This window comes from Alligator mississippiensis, chromosome 8 (assembly GCF_030867095.1).
Source record: "Alligator mississippiensis isolate rAllMis1 chromosome 8, rAllMis1, whole genome shotgun sequence".
NCBI classification, from domain to species: domain Eukaryota; kingdom Metazoa; phylum Chordata; order Crocodylia; family Alligatoridae; genus Alligator; species Alligator mississippiensis.
Window position 1 is genome coordinate 9,236,429 of NC_081831.1, and position 27,489 is coordinate 9,263,917.

At 41.6% G+C, this 27,489-nt stretch overlaps 1 long non-coding RNA gene across 1 annotated transcript in view; it reads right to left on the reverse strand.

Annotated features, from left to right (window-relative positions):
* LOC132252199 (uncharacterized) overlaps positions 1-27,254 on the reverse strand; it is a 258,300-nt gene extending 231,046 nt beyond the window's left edge. Inside the window, exon 1 of the long non-coding RNA XR_009464097.1 lies at positions 27,061-27,254. This is a non-coding gene — a long non-coding RNA (uncharacterized LOC132252199). The remainder of the gene's footprint in view (positions 1-27,060) is intronic.
* Positions 27,255-27,489: the final 235 nt, after the last annotated feature.

Consider the following 27,489-nt stretch of genomic DNA (forward strand, 5'->3'; position numbering starts at 1 on the left):
TTTTTGCATTTTCTTCTATGTCAGTTCTGCCCCTAAATATAACTACAAGAAAGCTGGGGAGGGACTATTTGGCTTTAGAAATTGAGCCCTTACTTGGCTCTAATCAAGGTCTGAGTTTGAGCTTTCAATGCCACCTAAAGCAAAAGCAGCAAACAGACTCAATCTCACAATCTAATCAGGTGAGATTTTGGCCTAATAGGTATAAATCTCCCTCAATCAGTGAATGGCACATGCCCACCGGGGTTACATCAGAAACTGAGCAAAAAAGAATAGACCACCTTTTCTGATTTTCAGGCAGTCTAGAAAACACACAAACTAAATCCTCTTATATCTCCTGCAGACTGTGCATGCATGACAGACATGACATTTCAGTACTGACCCTTCTCATAATGCCGTACTTGTATTGCTGCCCTCTTACAGGATGGGCCTTGAATTGTTCAACTGCAGCGGGCACAACTGATTGGGAATCTGAGTTCAAGAACAGGAATATCTTGAACTCTATCCCTTCTGCAGATGGGAAGTTCTCAGTGGCTGTGATGTTCAGTCACTTCCCAACAGTGGTGTCCTAGATGGCCAATGATTTATTACAATATAAGTTTTCCTGATTTTCTACATTAAAACACGAGTGAGATGAGGGGGGGGGGGGGGGGGGGGAAATGATGAATGCTCTTGGTTTCCCTAAATAAAATGTACCCTTGTTAGCAATTGTGATTGACATGTCTACTTGCTCTGTACATGGCATTGGCAACAAGTTGCAATTTGTGAACATCTGGACTTTTTTGTTTTGAAGTTTTTTCCATTGTCAGCCTATCTGGTTCAAAAAAATACCCCAGGACATTTCTGGAATACCACAGAAAGCCTCTGTTAGTTAGTTAAAAAAAAAATCACAGAATAATAAAATAGTGGGGCTGGAAGAAATGATCAGGAGGTCATTTAGTCCAGCCTCCTGCTCAAAGCAGGATCATCCCTATCTAAACATAGAAAAATGTCTGAATATGGAAGTGAGAGTATTAGTATTAGTATTTGGGTGTTTCATTGAACACAACAGATTGACCTTGAACTTAATGACATTATTTTTTGCAGTTGGTGATGATTCACCATTTAAAACTTAAACACTTATTTATGCAATGTACCTACAGTATCTTTTGCTTTCTTAATGGTAAGGTAGTCCATCAGCAACAAAAGAAAACCTGAAGCCCAAACAAATCGAACGCACAAACTGTTTAAAAATAAGCTAAAAATGTCCATTGGCAGGGGGCGGGATTCTTCACTTGCTTGTGTAGATCTGTGGGTAACATTACATGACGGTACATGAAATAAAATTCCTAAGTTAAATATCACCCCAAAGCACAGCACCCACTAATGGTCTGATACTCTTGACACTTAAGCACATATGTAACCCCTGTAAAGTCAAGAGAATTACTCATAGGTTATTAATCACAAACATAAGCTTTTTCAGGCTCAGAACCTAAAGGATGATGTAAAGGAATTTACAACTTAGTACGAGATGTCTGTATTGAGGGAAGTAATCACACTAGATAAGTATTAGAGAAACTCAATGCATTCATAAGCTCTTTTTAAAAATGCATGGTATACAAACTCTGCACAGAATATAAACTCAGAAAAAAAAAATCGCACTACATGGTATTTACTAAAACTGACAATAATTCTGGGGGTCATTCTTTTCCAGCCAATTCCAGTATTTACTATCCCTACGCATAGAGATAGCTTAGGCGGATTATACAGCACAGGAATAGTTGAGAAACAGCAAGTAGAGATATTGGACAAGACAATATGGGATTGGCTACTAGGCCTATGCAAAGCGGCTAGTATTCACTTTGGATTTGGCCAATTCAGGGGACAACGATTCGATTCGGTGATTCAAATCACTGTCCCGTATTGATTTGGCCAAATCTGATTAGGAGATTCTGCTGCTGCCGAATCTCTGAATCAGCCAGGCCCACCCCCTGCCCACTCGCCCAGCCCTGCAATGGCTGCCTCCCCACCCCAGCTCCTGGCAATGGTTTAAAAAAAAAAAAAAAAAAAAAAAAAAAAAGCTCCTACTCACTGGGTGCTGCTGGGTAGGGGTTGATTCACACTGCCCCCCCCCACTGCCCCATGCTGCATGGGGGGCTCTGCATGGGCCCCCATCCCCCTCTCACTTCCCCAGCGCCCCCCCATGGGTGATCCGCCTGGGCCAGCTCTAGCCCTTTATGAAAAAAACCCTGAAACCCCCCCCCACAGACTCACCACTCCTGCTGGCAGGGGATGATCCTCGCTGCCCCACATTGCCCTGCACTACATCGGGGACTCTGCACAAGCCCCCAAAGCCCAGAGGCCACTGCAAAAGTGGTGAGTCCCAGGGCTTTTTTTTAACTTTTTTTTTTCTTAAAGGGCCAGAGCTGGCCTGGGTGGGGCACAGGTCGGGGGGCTCATGGCAGAGCCCCTCATGCAGCATGGGGCAGTGGGAGGCAGCAGGGATTCCCTGCCCCCCACCCGACAGCACTCAGTGAGCACCGGGGCTTTTCTTTAAAAGTACCAAGCTGGGGCGGGCAGGGGCAGCCATGGGGGAGCTCTGGGTTAGGGAGCAGGGAGGGTCAGGGGGGGCTGACAGTGTTCCCCCCATGGTCCCTTCCCCCGCCCCGCCTCTAGTACTTACCAGCTCAGAGTTCAGCTCCCTGCCGCAGCCACTGGGGACTGCCCAAATCAAAGATTCGGAGAGCTTTGAATCGATTCAAACCTTTTAATTGGCCCCCTGATTCGATTCGGATTTAGACATTCAGCCATCGAATTGGGCCGAATCTCCTCCAAATCAAATCATGACCCGAAGCTTCACACAGTCCTATTTGCTACTTGCTTTCTCTACAAATTTCCACCGTCTGAAATGTCACACTGTGCTGATGGCGCCTCTGCTTTGGCCACTACTCTGATAGCAGGTAGACTGGAAGGGCACAGCAGCTGTTGCATATCCCTGCACCATGCAGTTGACCTGCAATGAGGCAATCCTCTATGTGCAGAAAGCTATTTTGAAGAAAAAAAAAAAAATTGAATACAGTAGGCCAGACAGTCTGTGAAACAATTTTTTATAGTGCTGATAATTTGAAGGACTTGCTGGTTGTATTACATTGAGGTTAACCTGTGACATAAGATAAAAGGATGATTTACTTACCCTTAAAATATGAAGTCTTGTCTAATGGTGATTGATGAGAGAGTGAGAGACATCCTATTTGTGATTATTAAAGACCCTTGTGCATTTTGCCCTGACTGGCATGTTAACCCCAGTGTCTGTGCCACATTTGAATACAAAAATGAAGCAGTTCACATCTAAGTACTTGGGTCAGGTACAGACATTACACAGTATAAGGGATCAAAAGCCAGTCTATATACTCACAACAGAACTGAACTTCAACACACGTAGACTGGCTTGCAAGTGGCAGAACCCAGTCTAAGATTTGTCCCCTGCCCCCACCAAAGGGCGAATGTGTTTTCTGTTCACTACCGATCTAAGCTATGTTTCTTCCAGAAAACTGCATAACTTAGATCAACTTCTCCTGGGGCTTTTTGTATGTCGGTACCTAGCCGTAAGTAGCACACGGTTATTCAATCCTTTGTTCACTTAACAATTCCTGTCCTAAATTTGTTTTAAATGTGCCTTATATGCTTTATTCTAATAGCCGAGATGAGGATCATATCAATGAGCATATATTAAGGATCCTTGACGAAACACGTAATCTGTATTTAATTCACCCATTTGTAGCTGTGCCACATAAGCTACAATCAGAAAAACTCAAATGACACAGACCAGCGAGTAACACACAGACCTTCTGTTGGCTCTCTACAGATGGGAAAAAAATATGCCCCGAGGAAAAATGTTAGGTATTAAAGCACTAAGTGTGATAGCAATCCAATCGTGTCTTGTTTATCATTCTAATTTACTGGTGTGCTTCTTGAAATTCCCATCCTATTTTACATACTTAAAAGATACAGTGGATGCTACAGAAAATGCAACAGTTACCAATAGATACCATATGTGTTTTCCTAGTTGTTGAGACAATACCTGCAGCATCTCAAAATCCGTTGCGCAGTAACAGTTGTCAAATGTTTACTTTTTAATTGCCAACCACTGAATATAAGCTTGGTAATAAAACCAAACCCTGAGAAAAAATTATCTCATTTCTTGTCTTTATTTGCCTGGGGAAAATATTTTGGCACAGAAGCAGTAAGCAAAAATAAAGTAATTTTGCAGCGGTAGGTCTTCCCAGGCTGTCTTTTTTTTTAAGTTAAGCCTTACTTAATATGTGCATTCTGCAAAAAATAAAATGCAGAGATTCAATATGGCTCATCCCCTTAGGAAGTCATTTGCTGATAAACAGCTATTCTGTCAAGAATTATAACAGGATAAGGAGATATCAAAAGAAATCATTTACTATTCTTTCGGCAGAGAAGAATTTCAGAGTTCAGCTTTGCACCACAATAGGTTTTGCAATACAAGGCTTGTATAATTGATATAACCAGTACAATGGAGATGTATACATAACCTATCATGTATACACTGGTACTTAGCAATATGCAGCCCATGTGCTGGGGAGAGGTTTAGCTTGGGAAATTTGAGCAAAACATTAAAGCAAGCTTACCTCTAGCTGGTGCTGGAAGTTTGCACTTATATAGGTCTCAATAGTATGAGATATAGATCTTCTACAAATAAACAAAAACCAGATTTCTTTGCAAGTTAGGCTTTATGACCATAAATGCTCTATCAAGATTTTTTACAGGTTACTTTTTTTCCTGTTAATTTGGCCATTATTTTTTAGGTTTTATTACCGGAGGAAAAACAGACAAACATGCACAAGCTTCAGGGAAAACCATAACAGTTAATTAACAGATCATCCCACATGACAGTTTACCATTGTCAAGTCCATCAAAGTCTTCTCCCAGTTTCATATAAGGTAGCTTCATAGCTGCCCTGCTATCTCCTACCTCTTCCCTAGTCTTGTTCTTTGTTGCCAGTGGTGACCACCTCTCCTACTCACCACTGCTGGGTGGAGGAAAGGGGCAGGTTAATGTGCTTCTTCAAGTTGCTTGCCCAACCCCAGTGTTTTTAGACCCTGAACTGCCCAACAGCTGGCTCATGAAGTTAGGCTTTTTTAGAAAATAGTAGATAACAGGTCTCTGTCTCAACCCATTATACAGATTTGTATGCACAGGCACATCTTCCTTCGCATGGTGATGGCAGAAGGGGGCCTGAGACATAAACCTACCAGGACACTGCCAACCAAGAAGTGAATCCTGTCTGCAGCCTCCCTTGTGCCCTCTAGGACTCCTTTAAGGCTGGTCTCCTGGTCATCCTGCTGCAACACCCTGAATAGACCACAGTGAGTGTGCCCACCGACCAAGGTGACATCTGCCCAACTTTTTCTCATAACATTTGTACCCCTACCCACTGTATAATTGTGAAGGGAAAGCCTTTGAATACAGACATGCAAATACCTCTATTCACAAAGAGTAAATCAAGCAGAAGTAGCCTCCAGCCCTCTAAACTTGCATGCCAATGAGGATAGATAGATAGATAAGGAATACACGCAGCTTGTCCCAACCAAACATAACATAAGCTGGGTTACAAGTAAAAATGAACAACAAATAATTCAAGGAATCTGCTTGAAGATATCATTTGAGCAAAAAAAGAAAAGAAAAAGAGTTTAGTCCCTGTCCCACTCCCATCCTTAAGTTGACTACTTATTGCTGTTCAGCTGTTCTAACCTAACCTGAAGCGCAAGGGACTCTGGATTGACCTTAGTGTAATCAGTGGTAGAGTTTATTGTTGTACCATTGCTGTCATCTATGTCTATGATTTCAAAACTCTGAGGGGTTAAAGGCTTCTGAGAGCTGGATGAACAATTACAAAGTTAATTGAATATTTTATTCAGATATTGTTGGAAATTCACAATCATTTGTAAATTATTATTCAATCTGTCTCTCTCTCTAATAATAGCACTTAGAATTTCCATTAACTTTTTTTTTTAAGCTGATTATCTCAAACAATTCAGTCTGGTAGGGCAACTAAGGATTTTCACTGGTTTTATAGATGAGCAAACTAAGACACAGGGATGTTAAGCATACATGTCCATGGTTACCCAACAAGCAAATCTACAGTAGAACAGAATTTAGAGCACTGAATCAGCACAGATACAGAAGTAATGTCATTTATTTCAATAGGGACCTGCGTGGGTGCAGTCAATTTCTAACTCAAAAGACAAGGCATCTCTTTTTTTCAGTCTTCGGCTTCAACCAGTTAAAGAGAAGCCACCTACAAACAGCAGCAGCTGCAACACCAACACTGTTCCTTCTCTAAATGTTTGTTTAGGCAGGCATGGGCAAATTTGAAATCCCAAGGAAATCATTTGATGAGCTTACCTCACTATCCTTACCACAGCATCCTGTAAAGGACCCTGAGATTTCAAACACTCAGGATGAAAAGTTGACCTTCCAAAACATGTTGTGAAAACAGAGAGGAAAAAAGAAATGATCACCTACACAAAAAGCAAAGTCTGGTGGGTGAGACAGGGAACGTCTACATGAGACGATTCAAGTGCAGTAGACTAATTCTATTGTGCATTGGTGCAGTGGGCAAAATCTGTGCTAATGTGCAGTAGAATTAGTCTACTGCACATTAGCATCACCTAAAATGCATGCGCTGGCGCGACTGTGCAATAGCACCAGTTATTGTGCATTTAATTAGTACCTGTTATTACAGGCACTAAATTAAATGCGCAGTAACCACTGTGAATTAATGCACATATAGACATGCCCACACTCAACCAAACTGAGGTCAACCCCATGTTCAAGTCTCAAGTCTGATTTAGGTGGGGCAGGGACTTGAAATTGGAAATCCTACATCCCTAGTGACTGCCCTAATTGCCAAAGTAACCTGTTTTAACCAGAAATTCCATGCAGTCCCAGAGAAACCTTCCCGACAGAAGCTCTCATCAAATCAACCCTCTGATGCAAACAGTTTAGTTTAGAGAAAGTAAGCATTTTCACCAAAAGCACATTTGATTGAAAAATTCTTAGACATCTCCAATCCATATATGTTCAATTGCTTGTAACATCCTGACATAGGCTGCAAATGATAATCAAAGTATGATATGACTTTTTTCTCTACTGGCAAACTCACTACCCTCAACCTGCTTTGAATGACAGCAGGCAGTTGTATACATATAATTAGGAATGTTAGCCCAATTTATCAACAGGTGTTTCTATTTAAGAATGCATCAGCTTTTGGGGATCGAACTTTCAAAGGTAATGGAAATTCTTTATCTGTTCAAAGGTAATGAGAAGCTCCTACTGACTTAATTTGGAGAGGTGGATGATGGGCAACAAAGCTCTGAAGTGGAATTTTGTCTCCATTGATGTTAGTGAAAATGGATTTTACTCTCAGTTGCTAACATTAGGAACCCTAAACAGATAGAAGTCAACGGCATTATTGAACATTTTGATTCTCCTGATATCTGTCACACTTAACTAGTTTTTTTCCAGAACTTTCTTTAGCAGATAGTGTCTCATCCCCCCACCCCCTCCCATTTTGGTCAGGTCACAATTGTGTATTAAATTTATTTTGGAGTTTCACCCCTCAACAACCATCTATTTTTGCTGTGATATGAAGCTTTCTCCCTGTCCCCCATTGCAAAGAACAGTAAAAACATGTGAAGGAAAATGGCAGAGATGAGCATTTTTCACTTCAGTTCTGTTGCAATAATGATTTGGGGATATAAAAAAAACATTAAATGAATAGCACAAAGGAAAATTAAAGTTCAAAGCTAATATCAGGATTTTAGCTGCCTCGTGTACGTAGGCCACAAGTACAGATTACAAGGCACAGATGTGTCAAATGGTTTGGAAAATGTGTAGGGCAAGAACCTCAGCTGCTGTTAATCAGTGTAGCTCCACTGACTTCAACAAAGCCATGTAGATTTACATGGGCTTTGAAACCTACCTGCTGATTGCCACCTTCCACAAACTTACAACCTACTATTAGCAGAGTAGTGCTAAGATAAAGGAAGGACTATATTTCTTTTCAGGCCTGCAGTAGTAAGCAAAGCTTCTCTTTACTGTCTCTACTTGCATATACGCTAGGGGTGTGTGAGACGGGCTGTATTCAATTTGGATTCAGCCTCAGTTGGGGACAGTGATTCGATTTGTCGATTTGGATCACTGTCCCCGATTCGGTTTGGCTGAATCCAAATCTGAAGATTCAATGCCAATTTGGCCACAGACACAGTTTTAAAAGTTTTTTGTACATACGAGGTACCAAGCGCAGCTCGTGAATGCTGTGATGCTGGGGCAGATGGAGCGTCCCACAGGAGCACGGGGTGGGGGGGAGGGGCTCTGTGTGCTTGGTGGTGAACCCAGAAATGGACTGGAAATACTTCCAGTTCCGTTCTGGGTCATAATTTCATAGTAGCTAGGGTCAGAAGGGACCTGAACAGATAATCTAGCCTGACCCCTGCCACAGGCAGGAATGAATGCTGGGTCACAAGACCCCAGACAGGTGATCATCCAACCTCCTCTTGAATTTGCCCAAGGTAGGGGTGAGGACCACTTCCCTGAGAAGTTGGTTCCAGATTTTGGCCACCCTAACTGTAAAATATTGCCTTCTGATCTCTAACCTAAACCTAATCTCCATCAGCGTATTACCATTGTTCCTCATCACACCAGGTCATGCTAGGGAGAAAAGGGCTCTTTCTATTTGCTCTTGATCTCCCCAGATGAGCTTGTAGGCAGCCACCAGGTCCCCCCTCAGCCTCCTCTTGCTGAGGCTGAACAGGTTCTGGTCCCTCAGTCTCTCCTCGTAGGGCCTGTCCTGCTGCCCTCTCACCAAGCGGGTGGCCCTCCTCTGAACCCTCTCCAGGCTGGCCACATCCTTTTTGAAGTGTGGCGCCCAGACCTGGATGCAGTGCTCCAAATTGTGACCTGACCAAAGTCACATAGAGGGGGAGTATAACCACCAAGTGTGCAGGGGGGCCTCTTGCACCCCCCCCAATTGGCCACAGGGAGACCCCAGAGGACCCCTCCAGACCCAGGAGGCACCAGATGCCAAGCCAGGGGGACACATGGGGGGGAGGGGGCCCTGTGTGCTCCCTGGCGGACCTGGAAGTGGACCAGACGTGCTTCTGGTCCACTTCTGGATCTGATGCTGGTGCCCTGGGGAGCCCCCCCCCCCCACCCAAATGCTCCTCTGGGATGCTGCATCCACTCCAGCATTACAGCTTTCTTGAGTCACCTGGTACCTTGAGGTATGTAGAAAAAACAAAGATGTGTCTATGTCTGAATCGTCTAATCTCTCCGATTCGATTCGGAGAGATTAAAGGGTCTCCTGATTCGATTTGGATTTGGAGATTCAGCCAGCGAATCAGGCCAAATCAAATCAGGGACTGAAGCTTCACACAACTCTAATATACACTTCAGGCAATGGGATCTAATTCTCCGCTCTGCTTATGTAGCTAAAGTATAGGCAAGTTGTGCATATAACGCCTTGTTTTTCGTTTCTTAATGTTTTGTATTCACTTTACGTAGATGTAAAAATGACTGCAAAGTCCTGGAAAAATGGGCCACATTATTTCCTTTTGGCAACAGCTACAGAAAGCCCCAGTTTCAAATCTTAGGATTCTCTCCTAACTTCACTTTGCCATCAACTAGAAGCAAATGTTCTCCCTTTCTCCTGTTCAGGTGGAGTCCAGGAAAAGGTGATACTCATTTTAACCTGGAGTTAACTCTGACATGGCAAGTAACAGGCTGTCTCCCATGAGTCAGAGCAGAAGCCTCTTAGTGACATGAACCTGCTGTAAAGCCTGGTTTCACTGTACCAGGTAGAGATGCACTTCCCCCAACAAGCTATAGCAGCTGCCAGCTACATGGCTCTGTTACAAGGCAGAAGCTTAGAGCACCCCAGGTACCCTCCCAGAAGCCAGTGCCCTAGCAATCCCTGGCTCTTATCTGCACTTTTAGCAGCACTCTCTTTGCCCATTTTACCTCATTTCACGGGTTTGAGCCTGGTGTATAAAGATGTTCCTGTTGGTTACTCCCCCCTTCTCGCTCCTCGATGCATCAGGCTCCTTCAAAAGATCTCAGATTTCAGCTTCAGAGTCTAGCATCTGGAGAGTTAATTTGAGAGCTGGAAGCTGGAAATTCAGCTGGAGGCAAGCCCCTTGTGAGGAGTAAGCATTGTCATTCCTTTCTAATTTCTGCTTCTCTACCCCACCAGAAAATAAATGAGAAATATGGGTACTATGAATCATTTATGGTGTTTCCCTTACCTGAGACATTGCTCTTCCCAGCCACGTAATCAGAATGGCCAGTTCAGTTTGCCCCATGTTGAGATAACGATATCAAGGCACACCAGAGGTGCAAAATTTAGCCTCTGCCCTCCAGACAACAGGATAGGCAGAGCAGCTATAGCTAAAGGATAGCTGCTGCCCCTCTGCTAATTGCCATGTTGTCTGCTTCTGTGCTGAACTCAGAAACAGCTCTCTTCAGCCAGGCACTCCAAGGAATTGGTGCCTCAGGAAACGCAGATTCTCACGCAGCACTGCAAGAACTGAAATGTTGGGGGACAGTAATGAACTGATAACTTCAGTGCAGAGTTAAGAAAAGGCTTCTAGTATAATCCTGAGTGCACTGTGTTAATTTAATTTTCATTCACTTCAACTATTATGAATGTTTTATCCCTTGGATATCCATGTTGGGTTGGCTGCTCAATTCCTTTGGGTTGGATGCAGCCGTACACCAGCTGAAGAGCTGGTCCAGACTTCATTCCATATAAAATCCTGTGCTAGAGGTCTGACAAGTCCCTCACCTCTTACTACCCACCAAATGCACTAAAGAACAAATCGCACACAATACAATATATTTATATTCATTATTACCACTCTCCAGAACTGAATTGGAAGCTTCTTACATACCGAGTTCCTAGGACCTTTTGAGACTTCAATGTACTGGCTGAGAGAGCTTATTCTGGACAGTTCCTTGTCGTGTAGATAAATACTGTGCTCTTAAGAATAAGAATATATTTTGCCTATTTCTGTAGTCCGTCTCCTGAATCTTAAGCTGGAATAACACCACTCACCCTTCATTGTGATTGAACTTTTCCAGATTTCTACCCAAGTGACAGAGACCAGAATTTGGCCCAGTTAGGGCTGATTCAGATGCCACTGAAGTCACTGGAAAGACTCATTGACCTTAGTGAGGTTTAGGGCCATACTGCATTGGCACCTCATCCCTAAATTAAGTGATATTGTTCTTGAAACATGGTTAGAGTGATAAATGAAGGCAGGGACGGGACGAGGTAAATATCCTACCTTATCCTGGAGATAAAGTCCTTTTTTTCAGCCTTTTGGGGAAAGTGTTTTAGAGGCTAAAATTGGGATGTGAGATTATGTTCCCTTCTCTTCACATTTTCTCTTATTACTCAAAGTGCTCTTGTTCAAAGACAGTAGAGATTTCTCCTAGGTTCTCCACACTGGATCACTAGAGGCTCTGCCAATAGTCAAGCAGGAATTTTACATCAAAAGCCAGAAGAAAGTAGCAGCCTCTAAGGCACATTTTTACTGGATGGATAATATATAAGAAGCTTGCTTATATTTAAGTTCATGCCACTTAGAACAAATCTTCTCCAATGCCACTATTTTTCCTCCTGCATCTGAGCCTTTACAAAGGGAAAGAAATTCAGCAGATATGTACTTTTTCTGAGGGTGGATCTGGGGGAATACAGCATACAAATAGAAGTGGCAGCTACTCAAAATGCTGTCCAAGAACTCAGACTAGTAGAAATTCACTTTGAACTCAGGGAACCAAGATTGTATTTGTTCTTACAAATTAACTTTTTCCACCAGAAAAAGTATTAAAAACACTTTTCTAATAGCACACAATATCAACAAATAAATGAAAACAAAAATCTGATTTGCAGATGCTCTGGCATCAGGCGGACTCCACAGCTGTCACTGTATCTAATAAAATAACACCCAATCAAATAGTAAGCTGGCACAAATCAGAAATAAGTCAACTGAATTGATGAACCGATACAACTCCACTAGCTTTCTTGGGATTTCTTCAGGTTTACAACAGTGCAAGTGAATGGGAAATAATCTTAGATGTTGGTTTGCTCCCTGCAAAATAGTCAATTAAGGTATATGAGACACGATAGTAAATATTTAAAGTAGAGCCTGCTTTAAAAATAGCAGATACAGTCTATTATCTATACATAAGAATAACTGGTCTGGCACAGAAGAAGCACATGGCTATTTTGAAGTTATAACAATATGAACAAGAGAGGTCAGGAGGAGTCACCAGTTAGGAAAGCCGTTCACATAACAAGATATATTTTTACTATATACTGTAAATAGTTTCTCCCCCACATTTCCACAGAAGCATGATATGCCCAGCACTGTTCATTATATAACACTGCATACAGAGTCAACCTTGGGAATGCCTGTTTCCATACATCAGCAGCTGGAGGTTGGCTGTGTTCAGTTTGTGAGATGTTTGGGTTTCTCACATGCAACTTCTCAGTGTCATTTTAGACCATTCAAGACAAAGGAGCTTTGGGTCAGGTCTGCAGTCATTTTAGTAAGAACAGTCATGTCTTGCCATTTTCTGTTCCATTAACGATCAGTGTCATGAAGATAAGGCATGAGATAACCTTTGAGTAATCATGATAATCAGTTCATTTATTTCAATGCTTGCTACCTAGGTGAGCATTGTAAAAACATTTTCAGATTTCTGTTAGTGAATAACCTGCAACTTTTAAGACCGTGAGATTCATACACTCATTGGATTATTGCTAGGCTCTAATAATATTTCATGGCCATTCAGCATCATTGCCAAAGAAGAGAAGAAGGAACAGAAGCACAAATAAAAAATAATCATTGAGAAGAAAATCTATATCTTAGGTTAGATGGTCAAAGCCACAGAGGGAATTAATATACACACAGCTCCCAGTAGCTACAATGAGCATTTTGTATCCATGGTTTCAGCTTTGAAAATCTCACTATAGAATTTTGCTTCTCTCATTGATGACCCATGTCTGTGCATCTTCAGTAGGTGAGCTAACATATGCTGAGTATATACTCTTGTTCTCTTCTAGTAGATAGGATCTTTGATTGCAAAGTGTTTAGAGCTGCTGAGCAAAGGATCCATTAACAATGTCTTCAGCTACTAAAATATAAGTTTGGAGACAAATACACTAGACATACACTCAATAAGCTGTCCAGATGAATTCTTATTTTTCAGCCAAGATAATGCGGTACTCCCTGCAGTACTCATTTCCTTCTGCTACTACCTCAGAGTTTGTCTTCATTACAGTTATAGGATTAGCTGCACCTCTCATCCCTCTGCAGGTGCACCCCTTCAGCCCTCAAGCATAACCCTGTGGATTCATAAATTTCTTTACTCTTAGAGACCCAGTCTCTGGCCAAGTCCCCTGTGGATCAATCATGCCTACTGGGTTCCATACTAGCAGTTCTTTCTTTCATGATCTGTGACCAAAGAAGCATAAAGATGCCAGACAGCTTCTTTAAGCTGAAAATTGTTTACCCATAGCAGTAGGAACAACTCGTAAAAAAAGAAAAAAAAAAAAAAAGCGTTTTTCAAACCAGAAGCCTACACACATATATCTTACTTAAGGCCTCCACAGAAAGCTTAGGTTCTTCTGCCATCACAGAGGGAATCTGTACAGGACTGACTTTCCCTCTACAGTAGCTGTAACAGAGGGGGAGAGTCCCTTTTATTTTCCAACCAGAGTTCATTTCTCTCTCCATGTGGATTTTTTTTACTAATATTACACCAATCCCAGTTGACAAGCTCCTCAGGAGACTGAGACAACTCCTCTGAGTCAAGTGCCTTCCCATAGTCATAACTACACCCCAAGTGTTAGTGGAGGCATGTTTTATCAAGTCATTGACTTGCCTTCTTGATTGAGTCTAGTAGACCTGCTATTAAACTAAGCCATTGAATATCCCACTAGGTACATCAAGATACAATATTCTAAAATTAGTAGCAATAGCCTCAAATCTGACACAGTCACTGTGTCTCCTACCAGCACTTAGATTCCTTCTTCCCCAATACGTGGTGACTCATGCCATAATGAAGGGAAAGTTAGATTCATCTGCCTCCTCCACAACTTTCATGGTTTAACTGCTATGAGTTTAAGTGTACTTCAGCATCAACCATACATCTATGCCTAACTCTTAACAAAAGAAAAAGAGAGAAGTGTCACTTTTAAAAGAAAGTAATATTTTTCATTTACACAGCACATTTTGCCTCTGGATCTCCAAGCACTTTGTAAAATATATTTTACCTGTTTGCTTGACAAAGGAGGAAGAATGAACAATTCCATTTACTTATTTTAGCAAATTGCAATAGCATTACGCAGTTTCACTCACCAAGTGGTATCATTATAGTGAACAGTACCTAGCAACACTATAGATGGTAATAGAACAGGTAATAGCAGAAAGCATGATACATATGAGAACAGCAGCAAAAGCAGGTCTCTGACTCAGACTGTCATGATGCTGCAAAACCTACGGTATGTGGGCCCAAGTAGAGGCTTTGGTGGCACTTGTACACATGACAAAAATGTAATTTGTGTGGCACCAAACCACATCTGGATGTAGTTTAGTTTGCAACTTTGCAAAATGCAATGATGCAGCTGTCCACTTGCCCCCCCAGCTGCAGGAGAGGTGGGCAGGGTCCACAGAAAAAAAAAGGATTGAGTTCCTCACTACTTCTGCCTTCAGCAGGCACCTGGCTGAAGGCAGAAGCAGCAAGGAAACTGATCTTTTTTTTTTTTGGTAGAGTTTGCCCAACTCTCCCATGGCTAAGGGGTGAGCTACCAGTGGGCTGAGCAGCCCCTGAGCTGCAGTGGAGCCCTGGTCCTTCCCTGCACGGTGGTTAAATCCCCCGTGGCCACTTGTGCAGGCTGCTAGCAGGCCAGGGGCTGTTCCAGCTCAGAGGTAGCACTGAGCCTGATCCAAGTCTTCCCCCAAGCCTGCTGGGGCTTCCAGCGCTTGGTGCACTGTCCCCACTGCCTTCCCACCACCTGGGGCTGCTCGGGAATGGGCTACCTTCCCCATAGGGCAGTGCAGAGAAGTGGCAGGAGGGGAGCTGGGTGTGCTGGTGGCCAGAGAAAGCAGCAAGGACAATGTATGGGACTCTGGAAACCTGGGCAGGCTTGGGGGAGCTTTGGGTTGGTGGGCTTCCACACATATATATATATATATATATATATATATATATATATATATATATATATACACACATATACACACACACACACACACACACACGCACATGCACATTTCTCTTATATAAAAAAGAGACTTAACGATAGATGAGGACCCATAATACATCATAGACAGCTGTTTATAAATGAAGGGCTCCTGCCAGTTTGAAACCTTTTGGGAGTCATGAACAATTGTTATAGTTTATCTCCTTGAAGGAAGCTGAAAGCATTTTTGCCTTCAAACGCTCTAGCTTGATTAAGTTTGAAATCTTCCTAAAAACGCAGAACAGAACTCACAGCAAACAACTTTAATTTCAGCATCGTTTGACTAAATCTTACCCCTAGGTTTACTTAATTATAGAAGAGAGAGAAGTAAGATGAGATTGCAAGTCACATACAGAGCTGAGAGAGTTAGGATAGTTAATATTCTACATCTAATAGAAAAAGAGATGCCTCTTGCAAGATGCAACACTGATCCGCTGTAGAAATTACAGTAAAATGTGCATGTTTATTAACCCCATGCAATGTGCAGTATCTTGTAATACCTGATAATTTATGTCAACACTAAAGCATCCTAAAATTTAAAAGATGCATTATAATTCACTCTCTGCTATAGGTGTGCTTCCTAGCCTCCACTGAGACAAGGTCATTATTCACTAGGTAGTATATAAGACACACAGTTCCTGCTGTGAAGAAGATGAAAACAGCATAGGGGAAGAAGAAGTATTGTTTAGCTCAGAGACGTGTGGCCCAGGGAGCTAAAGTGACTCCTCCAAGATCACAGTGGAAGTGTGTCGCAAAGAGAATCTGAGCTCTGTTATCTCATGTGTCAGTCCAGGGTTCTCTTATTTTATTAAAGGTCATTCTTATTTTTCTCTATGTTGTACCCATCTCACAAACCCAACTGTATTACCAAACTGTAAGTAGTAATCTTGGGTTTGGACGGATGATGTTATTTCACAAGTCTATATTTAATAATTTACTTGAAGAACACACCTGTTCTCAAATGCACAGTAGGGGTATGCAAAGCGGGCCCTATACGATTCAGATTTGGATTTGGCTTGAATCAGGGACAGTGATTCGATTTGTTGATTTGGATCACTGTCCCCGATTTGATTCAGCCAAATCCAAATCTGACAATCTGATGCTGATTCGGAGAATCAGCAATTCGGACGTAGACATAGCTTTAAAACTGCTTTCTACATACCTTGAGATAGCAGGTGGCTCGTGATCGCTACAATGCAAAGGGTGCATGGAGCATCCCACAGGAGCATGGGGGGACCCTCCATGTGCTCGGTGGCAAACCTGGAAGTACTTCTGGTCCACTTCCGGGTCTGCTGCCAAACGTGCTGGGGGCCCCCACCCCGTGCTTCTGTGGGACACCCCAGCACCACAGCATTCACAAACCCCTGCTACCTAGAGGTATATAGAAAAAACATTTAAAGATGTGTCTATGTCCGAACCTCCGAATGTCTCCGAATCAATTTGGAGGGTTCTGATTCAATTTGGAGAGATCAAAGGGTCCTCCAATTCAATTCGGATTTGGAGATTCAGCCACCAAATCAAGCCGAATCTCTGCCGAACCAAATCAGGGACCAAAGCTTCACGTAGCTGTAATACACAGCTCTAATCTGAAACTAATTCCATTGACGTCATGGCTAATTATGAAAAGAAGGGCCCATTGAATTCACAATTTTTCACTGATCAAGACTAAATATTGCTCATATTGTGCTGAAGACTGTAATATTTCTTTCAGAGGGAGTAAAGGAAAAAATGCACACACCTTCCTCAGAAAGGTTGTCTTTAAAATAATACTATTAAACCCTTGTATGGAAGTTTTTGTGCCAGTCTGCTCTGCTTAGAAGTCAGACTGCTGTCAGCCCCAGGTAGTATCAGTCACTATAATCCAGTCTTGATGTGACAAATGCATTGATCGTTGTTGATAGTTGTTTTACATGATTGATTCACAGCATAAATCAGCCTAGGTTTATTAGGAAGTTCTCTTCACCTTGGTGAACATTTCGGTTGACTTGGAGGAATTTATGCTTTGTAACAAAAACAAAACCTGAAAAAAAATCTTATAAATTGATCTGTAATTCATATTTTGCAGAGGTTTAACTAACAGCCCTAAAAAAGAGCCACTAAAAGACTTTGATCTTTCCTTTGTTTTCCAATTACATACCTTTTGCTTGAGAAAAAAGGGCATCCTGAAACAGCGCTTTGTTGCTTTGGGAAGCTTCAACCAGATGCAGCCAGATGTGTTTAAACAGTAGCTAGATTATCTCGGTCCTGGATCATCTTTTATGTATACACCATCTCACTTTTTTTTTTTTTTTTAAATGCTCTCTATATAATTTGGTCCCAATGGCAATTATTCTGAGCATATTTCAGCCCTAGCCAAATGTCATGTCAGTGCTTTCTAAATGAACTGAAAGCACGCAGCATTCCTAGGCCTGGCTGCTAACGAGGACTTGAAGTGTTTATTCATGTAATCATGCCTTTATTGCGATGCTCTAGTCTCTCTCAGACCTACTGTTACTTGCATGCTTTTAGCACCGAGTGCAGCACCATCGATCAGAGCACCGGAGTGGTACTTGGACTTAAGCAACCAAATTTGGAGCGCGCGCCTTGCTGAACTGAACTGGGGAGGTGGGGAACATGAAGACTTCTGATACCGTGAAGCGAGGACGTCCCAAGACTACACAGAATTTTGTCTTGCAACAATCCTCTGCAAAGTCCTTGAATTATTTGTGGTACTATAGAAAAGATGACCTATGAGATGGTACAGCATCTAGGAAATAGAAGAAAAGATACCATCGCTCCAGTTTTTGCATGTGAAATAATATTGTGGGTAACAGTAGCAAAGAGGACATTTAGCTCTGTACAGCTTCTTTCAGCAACTGTTCAAGCGCTAATGCCTCTACTATGACTGATGCTTGACTTCTATAGGATTTTTTTTAGATGGGGACTACACTTGGAGTTTATATCATTAAACAAAACCCACACAATTACCAACTTGGATTCATGTTTTTTCCCTAATAACCTCCAACAGGCGCTCAGCAAAGAGACTCTTAATTTCCCTATAAAAATGTTAGTGGGCTTGATAAATTACAGCATTTTATTGGGTTGTCATTCCTTCAATTAGAATTCACAAAAAAGCTACGTGCTTAAGTGGAGCTTTTCAACCCAGATTTAGAGTGTTTTGGAAGTGTGTGTGACAAAGAATACATAACGCTGCTTTTAAAACCCTTTCACTGAGCTTGGTGCCCCAAAATAAATGGCACATAACTGTGCAGGAAGTCTATTTCATAGGTATTTTTCTTTTTAATTCATACTTAAAAATAGATTTACATGAAAGACTGCTGCATTTCCTCTCCCATTCCTTTTTCTACACCATATGGGCTCTTCTTCACCCAGCTGAAGTCTCTTATCTTCACCTTCAAGTTTCTGCACTGTACAGGTTTTAATATGTGCACCTCTGATGGGTGCTGAGGTATTACTACCACTCCCATCTTTATGTCTCGATGGGAGATGCAGCCTGAATAGAGTTGATCAGGATTTATCCAAAATGTGCCTCTCCCACCCTTGAAAATCTCTGTTCGCTGCACCAAAACTTTTGAGAGAGGAGCCTATCCTAGGATTCTCCTAAGTATTGGGCTATTAAGACACTCTACTAGAGGTAAGCGAAGTTCAAGTCCTTTGTTTAACACAGCAGAGCAGTGACGAACCTCGATTTCTCCACAACCTGGAAGACTATCCAAATGAAAGAGGTTGTTCTAGGGTAGATGTTTCTTTCTTGCTTTCCCTGGTTCATCCTGGTACAAAATGGGATTAAAAAAAAAAATCCTAATTTTCACAGTTTCTTGCCCTATTCTACACATTTCTGTTGAATCACGGAGTCACTGCAAAGATTGAAAACCACTAGTCACTGCAATCCACCCTCATCTAGATTTCTAATCCAATTATTCTAATGCTTCATGAAAACTTCTCTCCCATGAGCTCCATTTTGTCTTTTCACATTTGCTCGAATATGTGGCTATTTTCAAACTTCCACGTATGCTAGGAGAAGCATCCTATTAACCTTCACCAAGTGCCTACCCTGAGCTTTCAAATCATTTCTATAAATACCTCTCTTATGCAGAACTGCTCTATGTTCCAATACTCGTACAAACAATTATGCCAGCAAATACTTCTATCATTACTGTACAAACTCAAAATGCTATAAGCAATACAAAGCAGCAACCTTGCCCTCTGTTCTTGGTTGGTTTATTTTTGTTCTCTGCAGCTCCATGCAAGTGGTACTCAATATTAACGGAAGTGTTGTTTTTGGTTTTTTTTTTACTCCTGGTCATATTTGTTTATTATAGTAACAATATGTTAAGAGTAAAGCCAAGTAGTACGGAATCACAGTGGTGGCATTTGAGTCACAAGATAGCAGAACAAGTGAAATTTCCTACTGATTATACAGAGAGCAACCCACGGAGAGACAGCAACAAGACCGAAGAGAGACAATTGTACTGAGCGCCTCACCAGTGCTGCAGCTCCCTGAATGGCAATCAATAAAACAATAAATAAGCTGTCAGGTTAAACATATTTTATGCCTTGGATCTTGGCCATAATTCCCTAGAGCACATTTAGGAAGAGAAAGAGGTTAGTTTCTATTGAATTTTTATTAATATTTTTAGGCACAAATCTCTAGTTCAATGGCATAACTAGGGTGGAGGCAAGACTAGGACAGCAGTCCCAGGCACCCACTTACAGAGGGCACGTGTGCACAGAAATAGCGAGCATTGCACTTGCTGGCCACCTGTGCCAGTGCCACTGCCCCGTGCATGCTGCTACCCCATTACCTCTGCTTAAGTTATCCTTGAATAATTCATTTTCCCCTTCCTTATCCCCAAAGTATGCAATTCCTGTTTTACAATATTCAAATATAAAAGGCTCTTTTTGTGTCTAAATAATTTATGGAAAATGCCTTTGGATCTTTTTCACAAACACCTCTGAAGAAGGTATTAGCAGAAAACATGGCATTTTTCATTCAACAGTAAAAATAAATGGAAAAAACCCATGCACATGTCAGATTTCACGTAACACGGCATTACATTTAATTAAATAAACAGGAGTGGCTGAATACCTGAAAGACGTTTTTCTATAGGTATTTGTTTCAATAAGAAGTTTGGCTGTTTGTGCCCATTTCTTATTTGCTTTCATAAATATTTTAACAAATGAGCTCAGTGGCAGGAATATTCACGCAAGCAGTCCATTTTAAGCAAACAGTGAATATTTAAGGAAAGGAAATTTTGAACTATTATACTGATAACATTTATGACAACCTGACCAGGAAACAGAATTAAAATCATTGACCTTTATTGCCCATCAAAACTAACTTATACAGTTCAGGTTTTAAAAAAGAGAGAGAGACACACAATAAATGGCTCAGGATTTACCTGCAAAACAAGTACACTTGAAAAAGCACCAACACAGAATATCCAAAAATATACAAATTGAAACAGTGTTATGGAAGCATGTAGTTCCAGCTGAGTTGACAGCAGAGCTTGGATGAATTTGTTACGTATGAAGAAATGCATAACTTCGTCCCCAAAATTACAGCTCTACTCGTTAGAGTAGAGGAAGAAAAATCAGTTTTAGAGACTTAATGAGTCAGGTAATTAATTTAAAGAGTTAAAATTAAAATGTCCTTTGGCTTGTTTCAGCTAATTAAAACAAAAATGTCTATCGTTTCCATGCAGTTAAAATTCAGAAGATCAGTGCTTTGGCTACTTTTGAAGAAATGTATTTATTTTTCCCCTCTCATTTGCAGTGTCACACAATGTCCATCATTTCCTATTGTTTTCAAAAGGGACTTAAGACACCAGCTGCCCTCAGGGAAGATAGCAAGCTGATATGCTTCCAGCACATGCCAGTGAGCCTTTATAGCAGAAGTGCTCAACCAATGCCCTGTGGGCCACATCCAGCCCTTGGCACCATGTCATTTGGTCCATGAGGAGCTGTGTGGGGTAGGCAGGGTGGCACAGGGTCCAATACCAGTGCACAGGGCCAGGCAGAGGGGGCGCGGGGTCCCAGAGCCCAATCCTGGCCTGCAGGAATGACACAGGGTCCTGGGGCCCAATCCCAGTGCAGGGCTCCAGTGCCCACTTCTGCCATATTAGGGTAATCAAAGGCTGTGGGGGTCCCCATCCTGATACTCAGGAGCTGATTCAGTCTGCAGACCCGCCTGGTATCACTCTTCTGGTCCATAGGGTCAAAAGGTTGAGTGCCATTGCTTCCGAGTGCCATTGCTTCATAGGACCACTACTTTATTTTGCACGTGCAGTTTTGAATGTCATTTTACAACCATTTCTCTGCACAAAGTAGTAGTGAACTTGCTTTAATTGGGGAAGGATTTCCAGGTTTAGCCAATCCTTGAGCAGAACAAGCAATTCAGGGGGGGGGGCAAAAAAGCTGGAAAGCAATCCCCAGTGAGATCAAAATATAAATTTCCTAAACTGTTTTTCTATGAACCAGGGAAATCATATTCTTAGGGGAGAAGGGAACATCCTATGTAATACTACTTGATTTCAGCACCTCAGTGGCAAACTACTACCCCATGGTTTGAAAGTATGACTTTTAATTGGCAATGATTCTTGAAGCCTGCATCTATTGGTAAGTTATCTTTTCCATGGTTACCTGGTTTATAGTCTTTGCAACAATAACTTTCACTGTGTAAACCCAAGCCCTGTTCTCTACATATTTCTTATATAGGCAGCCTTCAGGTTACATCTGAACTGCTGTGCTACCCAAATTATGCCATGTTAACCCATGGACAGCTTTCCTGATGTTTAATAAGACTATTGCTCCTCCTAGCACAATATGTGGTTAATGATATTTTTAAGTTGATGCCTCAACATAAACATGCCACAAGTCGGCTTGTTTCTATGGAAACTGCACTCGGTAAGAGAGACACCGTAGGTCATTGCTTCGCCAAAACATAAAAACAACCCGGGAACAGCTAATAGGCCCAACCTGAATTTATTCTCACCTCTGAATGAGGAGAGTACCAGCTCTCATCAATATTTCTAGATTATCACTAGGCTATATATAGATATATTGATGGATGGACATGGACATGAGAATATAAGGATAGGACTCCATTTTTTAAATGAATACCAATACTGGGTGACCAAAGTGGGACACCTTCACAAAACCTCTCCTTATAAAGTGCCCTCCCTGCTCTGTAAAATTCCCTTTATGGTCTTCTGTAAATTTAAGCACAGGAGGTCATTGTCACTTGAGAAAGTACAGCTTAAACTTTCTAACTTGCAGACTGTCCCCAAGCATGGAAAGACCTCTCAGCTCCAAACTACCAGGTCATGAACCCCTACTTATTTCAATGTGTCCTGAAGAGGGTTTCTACAGTGTCCCCAAGAAATCAGTAAATGGTATAAAAAACATACCCTGGGATTTCAAAAAGAATTTAAGAGATTTAGGGGAAAAATGCTTAGGCTCATTTGAAAATCCCAGACATAAGAATTAAAGGATTTCTGCTATGTTGTTTAATAATATAGCCCTAGTATTATTTCTTTTTCCGGAAGGCAAGAATTATATAGCTTGCCAACACAATACAAATTATGACTTTTGCAACAAAATATACAATTACTCACAGCAAATCTTTAAGGCAAAATGTGCTTTTTAGTATGGCAAATGTTGGAAAGACTCAAATTTCATGGAAATCAGTTATATATCAAGCTGCATCACATTTTGTTTCCGAGTTCAGGTAAATATTCATAAGTTTTCTCCTACTATGCCCACAGTTTTATAAATAACATACAGCATCTAGCTCAGTAAAACATGAGACCCAAAGAATGTTTTAATGAATTTTGTCCGAAAATTATATCATACAATATTAGTACAAATATGTTCAATGTTTCGTTATTGCTCGTTTAAAATACATCGTGAAATTAAGAGAGTAGGTGGAGAGTATGTTAAATAAGACAGAGAAAAGAAAAATATCTTGGCCAAAATAAAAGATGCAAGTGTGAAGGAGAAATGAAGAAATGATTTGTGGTCTCCTGGGTAATAGGAATGTTCATAAGGCAGTCTAGTGCTTATTACATGCGACGTTTGAAGACACTTCAAGTACCAAGGGATATTTCCCACCTCTTACTTGGTCCTCATTTCAGTCTGCTCACGTTTGCTTTGCATATATGTAGGCAACACAGGTGTCTATGTAAGGCAGAGGGGGGGTGGGAGGGAGCAGGGGGACGCCAGGCAGATGCCTGCAGTCTCTGCCCAGCTCCAGCCAGAGAGCAGAGGGGAGGGGCCAGCCCTTCTGTGGAGTAGAGTACACCGCCCAGCCCAAAGAGCATGCTGGGATGCTGGGGGAGTCTGGTTTAACTTAAACAAGGAAGGGGTCTGGGACAGACATTGCATAAACTGGTTTGACCCAAATCAGTTTAGTCTGATACTACATTCATCCAGGTTTATCTCAAACTGATTTCAGCCATTTTTAAACTGGCTTATGTGCACTGAACATCTGTTCTGTTATAGGCTTAAACCAGTTTCTGATTCGTTAAACCAGTTTGTGTGTAATATCTGTCCCTAGCCATTATGTAAAGAGCCAAAATTAGAAAAAATTCAGTATGTATGTTTATACAGCAGTTACTCATGTGACCACAGTGCAGTGTAGACACTGTTGAGCTAGTTTTCAAGTTGCTAAGCTACAGTATGGACAGCCATTTAGCCACAGCAGCATGGAGCTGACCATGGGCTATAAAATGGACCTGCAAACAGGGCAGATACTCAGCCTCATGCAGTTAGCCACTACAGGCCTAGACCTGAGCTAGCTAGTTCAAGAAGCCTGCCTAAGACAGTGTAGGTACAGCTGTATGTACAGGAACAGACAGAGGGAGGTGAAAAAAGAAGCCACCTGAAATGACAAACCAACTATATTTTAAAGGAAATATTTACAGTTTTCATCCTTGTGCCAGCATAAAGAGCAAAGGGTGGTATTTATGGTTTTACCTTAATACCTCTTGGGGGTGTTCAGTGACATTACCACCTTGGCTAACACCAAGGACTGGACAGGTCTGTTCAAAATGGAAAGCACAAGTCTCAATTTTCATTAACTGAAAAGCTAGGCCCAGTACCTAGAGGCGGGCGTCCTCTGTAGATCAGATGTCGAAGGGAACGTACCCCGAGCAGAAGTTAACACAGGCAAACTTCCCCACTGACCTTGCCCTAGGAGAAAGCAAGTGCTTATACATTCCTTTGCAGAGCTCTCTCCAAATAGCACAGGCTAAATGTATGCCTGTAATTACTTCAAACAAGACAATGTAGACCATTAACAACAGAACTTGGTGATCTAAAAGCCTATAAATGCTGAATGCAACTGGAGTGCATGACAAACAGTATGTCAGCTCAGATTAATCTCTGTGAAAGGCAGAAACTATGCTATGTCACACACACTGAGTGCTCATACTCAGTTTTGACAAGCACTATATTTATATTGCCACACACAGTGAAGGATCATGATTTGGCATGTCCCAAAGAAACCTTTCTTCCTCCCCCTTTGTATTTAATGTCTCAGTCATTTTATGACACAGAACTCCAGTCGCTGAGGTTGTCAGCTTGTATACAGTTAATGACAAAGTTTAGCTCCAGAGATTTTAAAATGAAAATGATTTTTAGGCCACGTTCAAGAGCATTCCCTCATTTTGAGGGGCCTGCTTTTCTTCTAGCTGGGTCCCATGCCAGACCCGCAAAAAACAAAACCTTTGAAAGTTATGCAAAAAAGTGCCCCCAGATACCCAAGAATAAATATTTAAAACATCCCCTACACCTTTGTTTTTGTATTTGAAGATCTGTTCTTCTGCAAGCCATTTCCCCAAATCTGCTCCTAATCCTCCAGCAGGCTCCAAGCCTATTCCCAGATCTCTCTCAGCTTGTCTACAAGTTTCTCTTCCTAAGACATATTCACATGCTCCCTTTCTCCCCTCCTCCCCCACCGCTTGCCCTAGACACCTTCTGTTTAATTTTTTTTAAGCTCTCTTTGCTTCTGTTCTGTGCTGGCAGGATTGATCGGTCCTTGACTAACATTAAAGCAACAGAAGACGTTAATGCCCACAGCTACTTAAACCTTCTTCTGTCTTAGACTTTGCAGGTTGCTTTACAGGCTTGCATACATTTCCCATCATTTAAAAAGAGAAAATCCCCTTACCATATCTCTCATAGTGCCCAAACACCTGCCTGTTATCTCAGCACCTACTTTTAAGCTTAGCTGGTTCTTTCAAAAGAAGGCTACTCACCTGGGGAAATCCCTGGCTTGCAAAACCCAATCAGATTTACTAACAGTGAGAAGAGGGAAATGTTCTTTCATTAATTAGGCAAATTTACAACAGGTTTAGGGCATTTTCCTATGGCAATGGTTAACTGTTTGTTAGGCTAAAACCCCAGAAATCTTTTGCAAACTTTACTAATAGCAGATGTATAAAAAAACAACTGCACTGTTACCCACACATGAAAGTTTCTTTGACAGGATAAAAAAAACCTCCCATGTCAGCATCTATTTGAAAGGAATTAAAGCACATCGTAAAAGGCTTGAATTAATGACTTAATTGTTAATAAACACAGGCTCTAGAGAGATCCATTTTACTTCCTCCTTAGGGCAGCTTTAAAGTATAACACCACTTCGCTAAAGTTAAAATAATAATAATAATAACCCCCCCCCCCCCAGCATATTTCTTCACAATACTTTATCTTTAATGCCGCCCTGATTTTTTTTATTTTGTGGAAAGGAGGCAAGTGAAATGTCTTCTGAATATCTACCAGCTGATCACTTTTTCCAGTAAGGAGAATCTCAGACATATTAGGAAAAGCAAGAAGCCTATAATCTGCAACACTTAAACATGTATATTTACTCACTGATGACCCACTCCTGCAGATACTTGAATACTCACAAACCATGAATACACAGCATTGCTATTAACTTAAAAAGGACTATTCCCAATATGCAAAATTAGGCAGGTGTGTAAGTTTTTGTAGAAGTGGGCCTTTAAGTAGTCCCACTTATTCATATAATTAGAGATAATTATATTACACAGGTTTACAGACTTGCAGGTTCAGGACCTGAACTTACTATATTCAGAATCATTGTAGAAAATACATTTATAGATAAGAAAATCTGAGTTTGTTTTGTGGGACTTCCAGTCTTCATTTTAATAGAATATTTGAAGTTATGTATTCAAATCTTGGTTATGGTTTTAAAATAACCCTAACTTGAATTTTGTCATTCCCAAGTAGCCACTTGTTATTTTCAAGACTAGGGACAGAAGTTACATATAAACCGGTTTAAGTGATGAGAAACTGGTTTCAAGCTGTAAAAGAACAGAAGCTCAGTGCACAGAAACTGGCTTCAAAATGGCTGAAACTGGTTTAAGATAAACCCGGCTGAATGTAGTAGAAGACTTAACTGATTTGGGTCAAACCAATTTATGAAACTTCTGTCCAAGACCTTATCCTGCTTCAAGTCAAATCAGAGTTCGCCAGCATCTCAGCATGCTTTGCAGCCCTGGGCTGGGTTGTGCTGTCTGCTCCAGCAAGCAGAGCTGCCCCCATCCCTCTGCTCCTTAGCTGGAGCAGTGAAAGCTGGCTGACAAAGGTGAGTGGAGGGCAAACCTGGCTGGGGATGCAGCCCACTCTACAGGGAGGGTACTGCCCCCCAAGCAAACGCCAGCTAGGGCCTGGGTCCAGGGAGGGGGCATTAAACACTACTTTCCACTGCTCAAACTTACCACTGGATGCAACTGTTGACTACAAATCCCAGAGGTACCTGGAAGCAGGAAGAGGAAGTTATGAGCAACCTGCAGAGTCCTGCTGCCATGATTTGAGACTACAGATCCAAGAGACCTCCAGGGCAGCAGAAAGAGGAAGCAAACACACAGTCCATACTGGATGTGCTAAAGAACTGTACTCTAGCACCCCCTAGCTTCTGGCCTGGGCCACTGCAGGCATGTGGCTGCATTTCCTGAATGTCCATTCACTTCTTTTCTCCAGCACAACAACACACAGCTGAAACCATCTCCTTATCAGTAACATTGGAATAAGCACTGCAGGCCCAGGGGAGGAGGAGGAGAATCTTCAGAGATTTTACTGAGTAAAAAATCTCCTTTGTAGTTGTAAACTCTGGTCTGAAAAATCATTAGTTGCTTGTGTGGCCTATG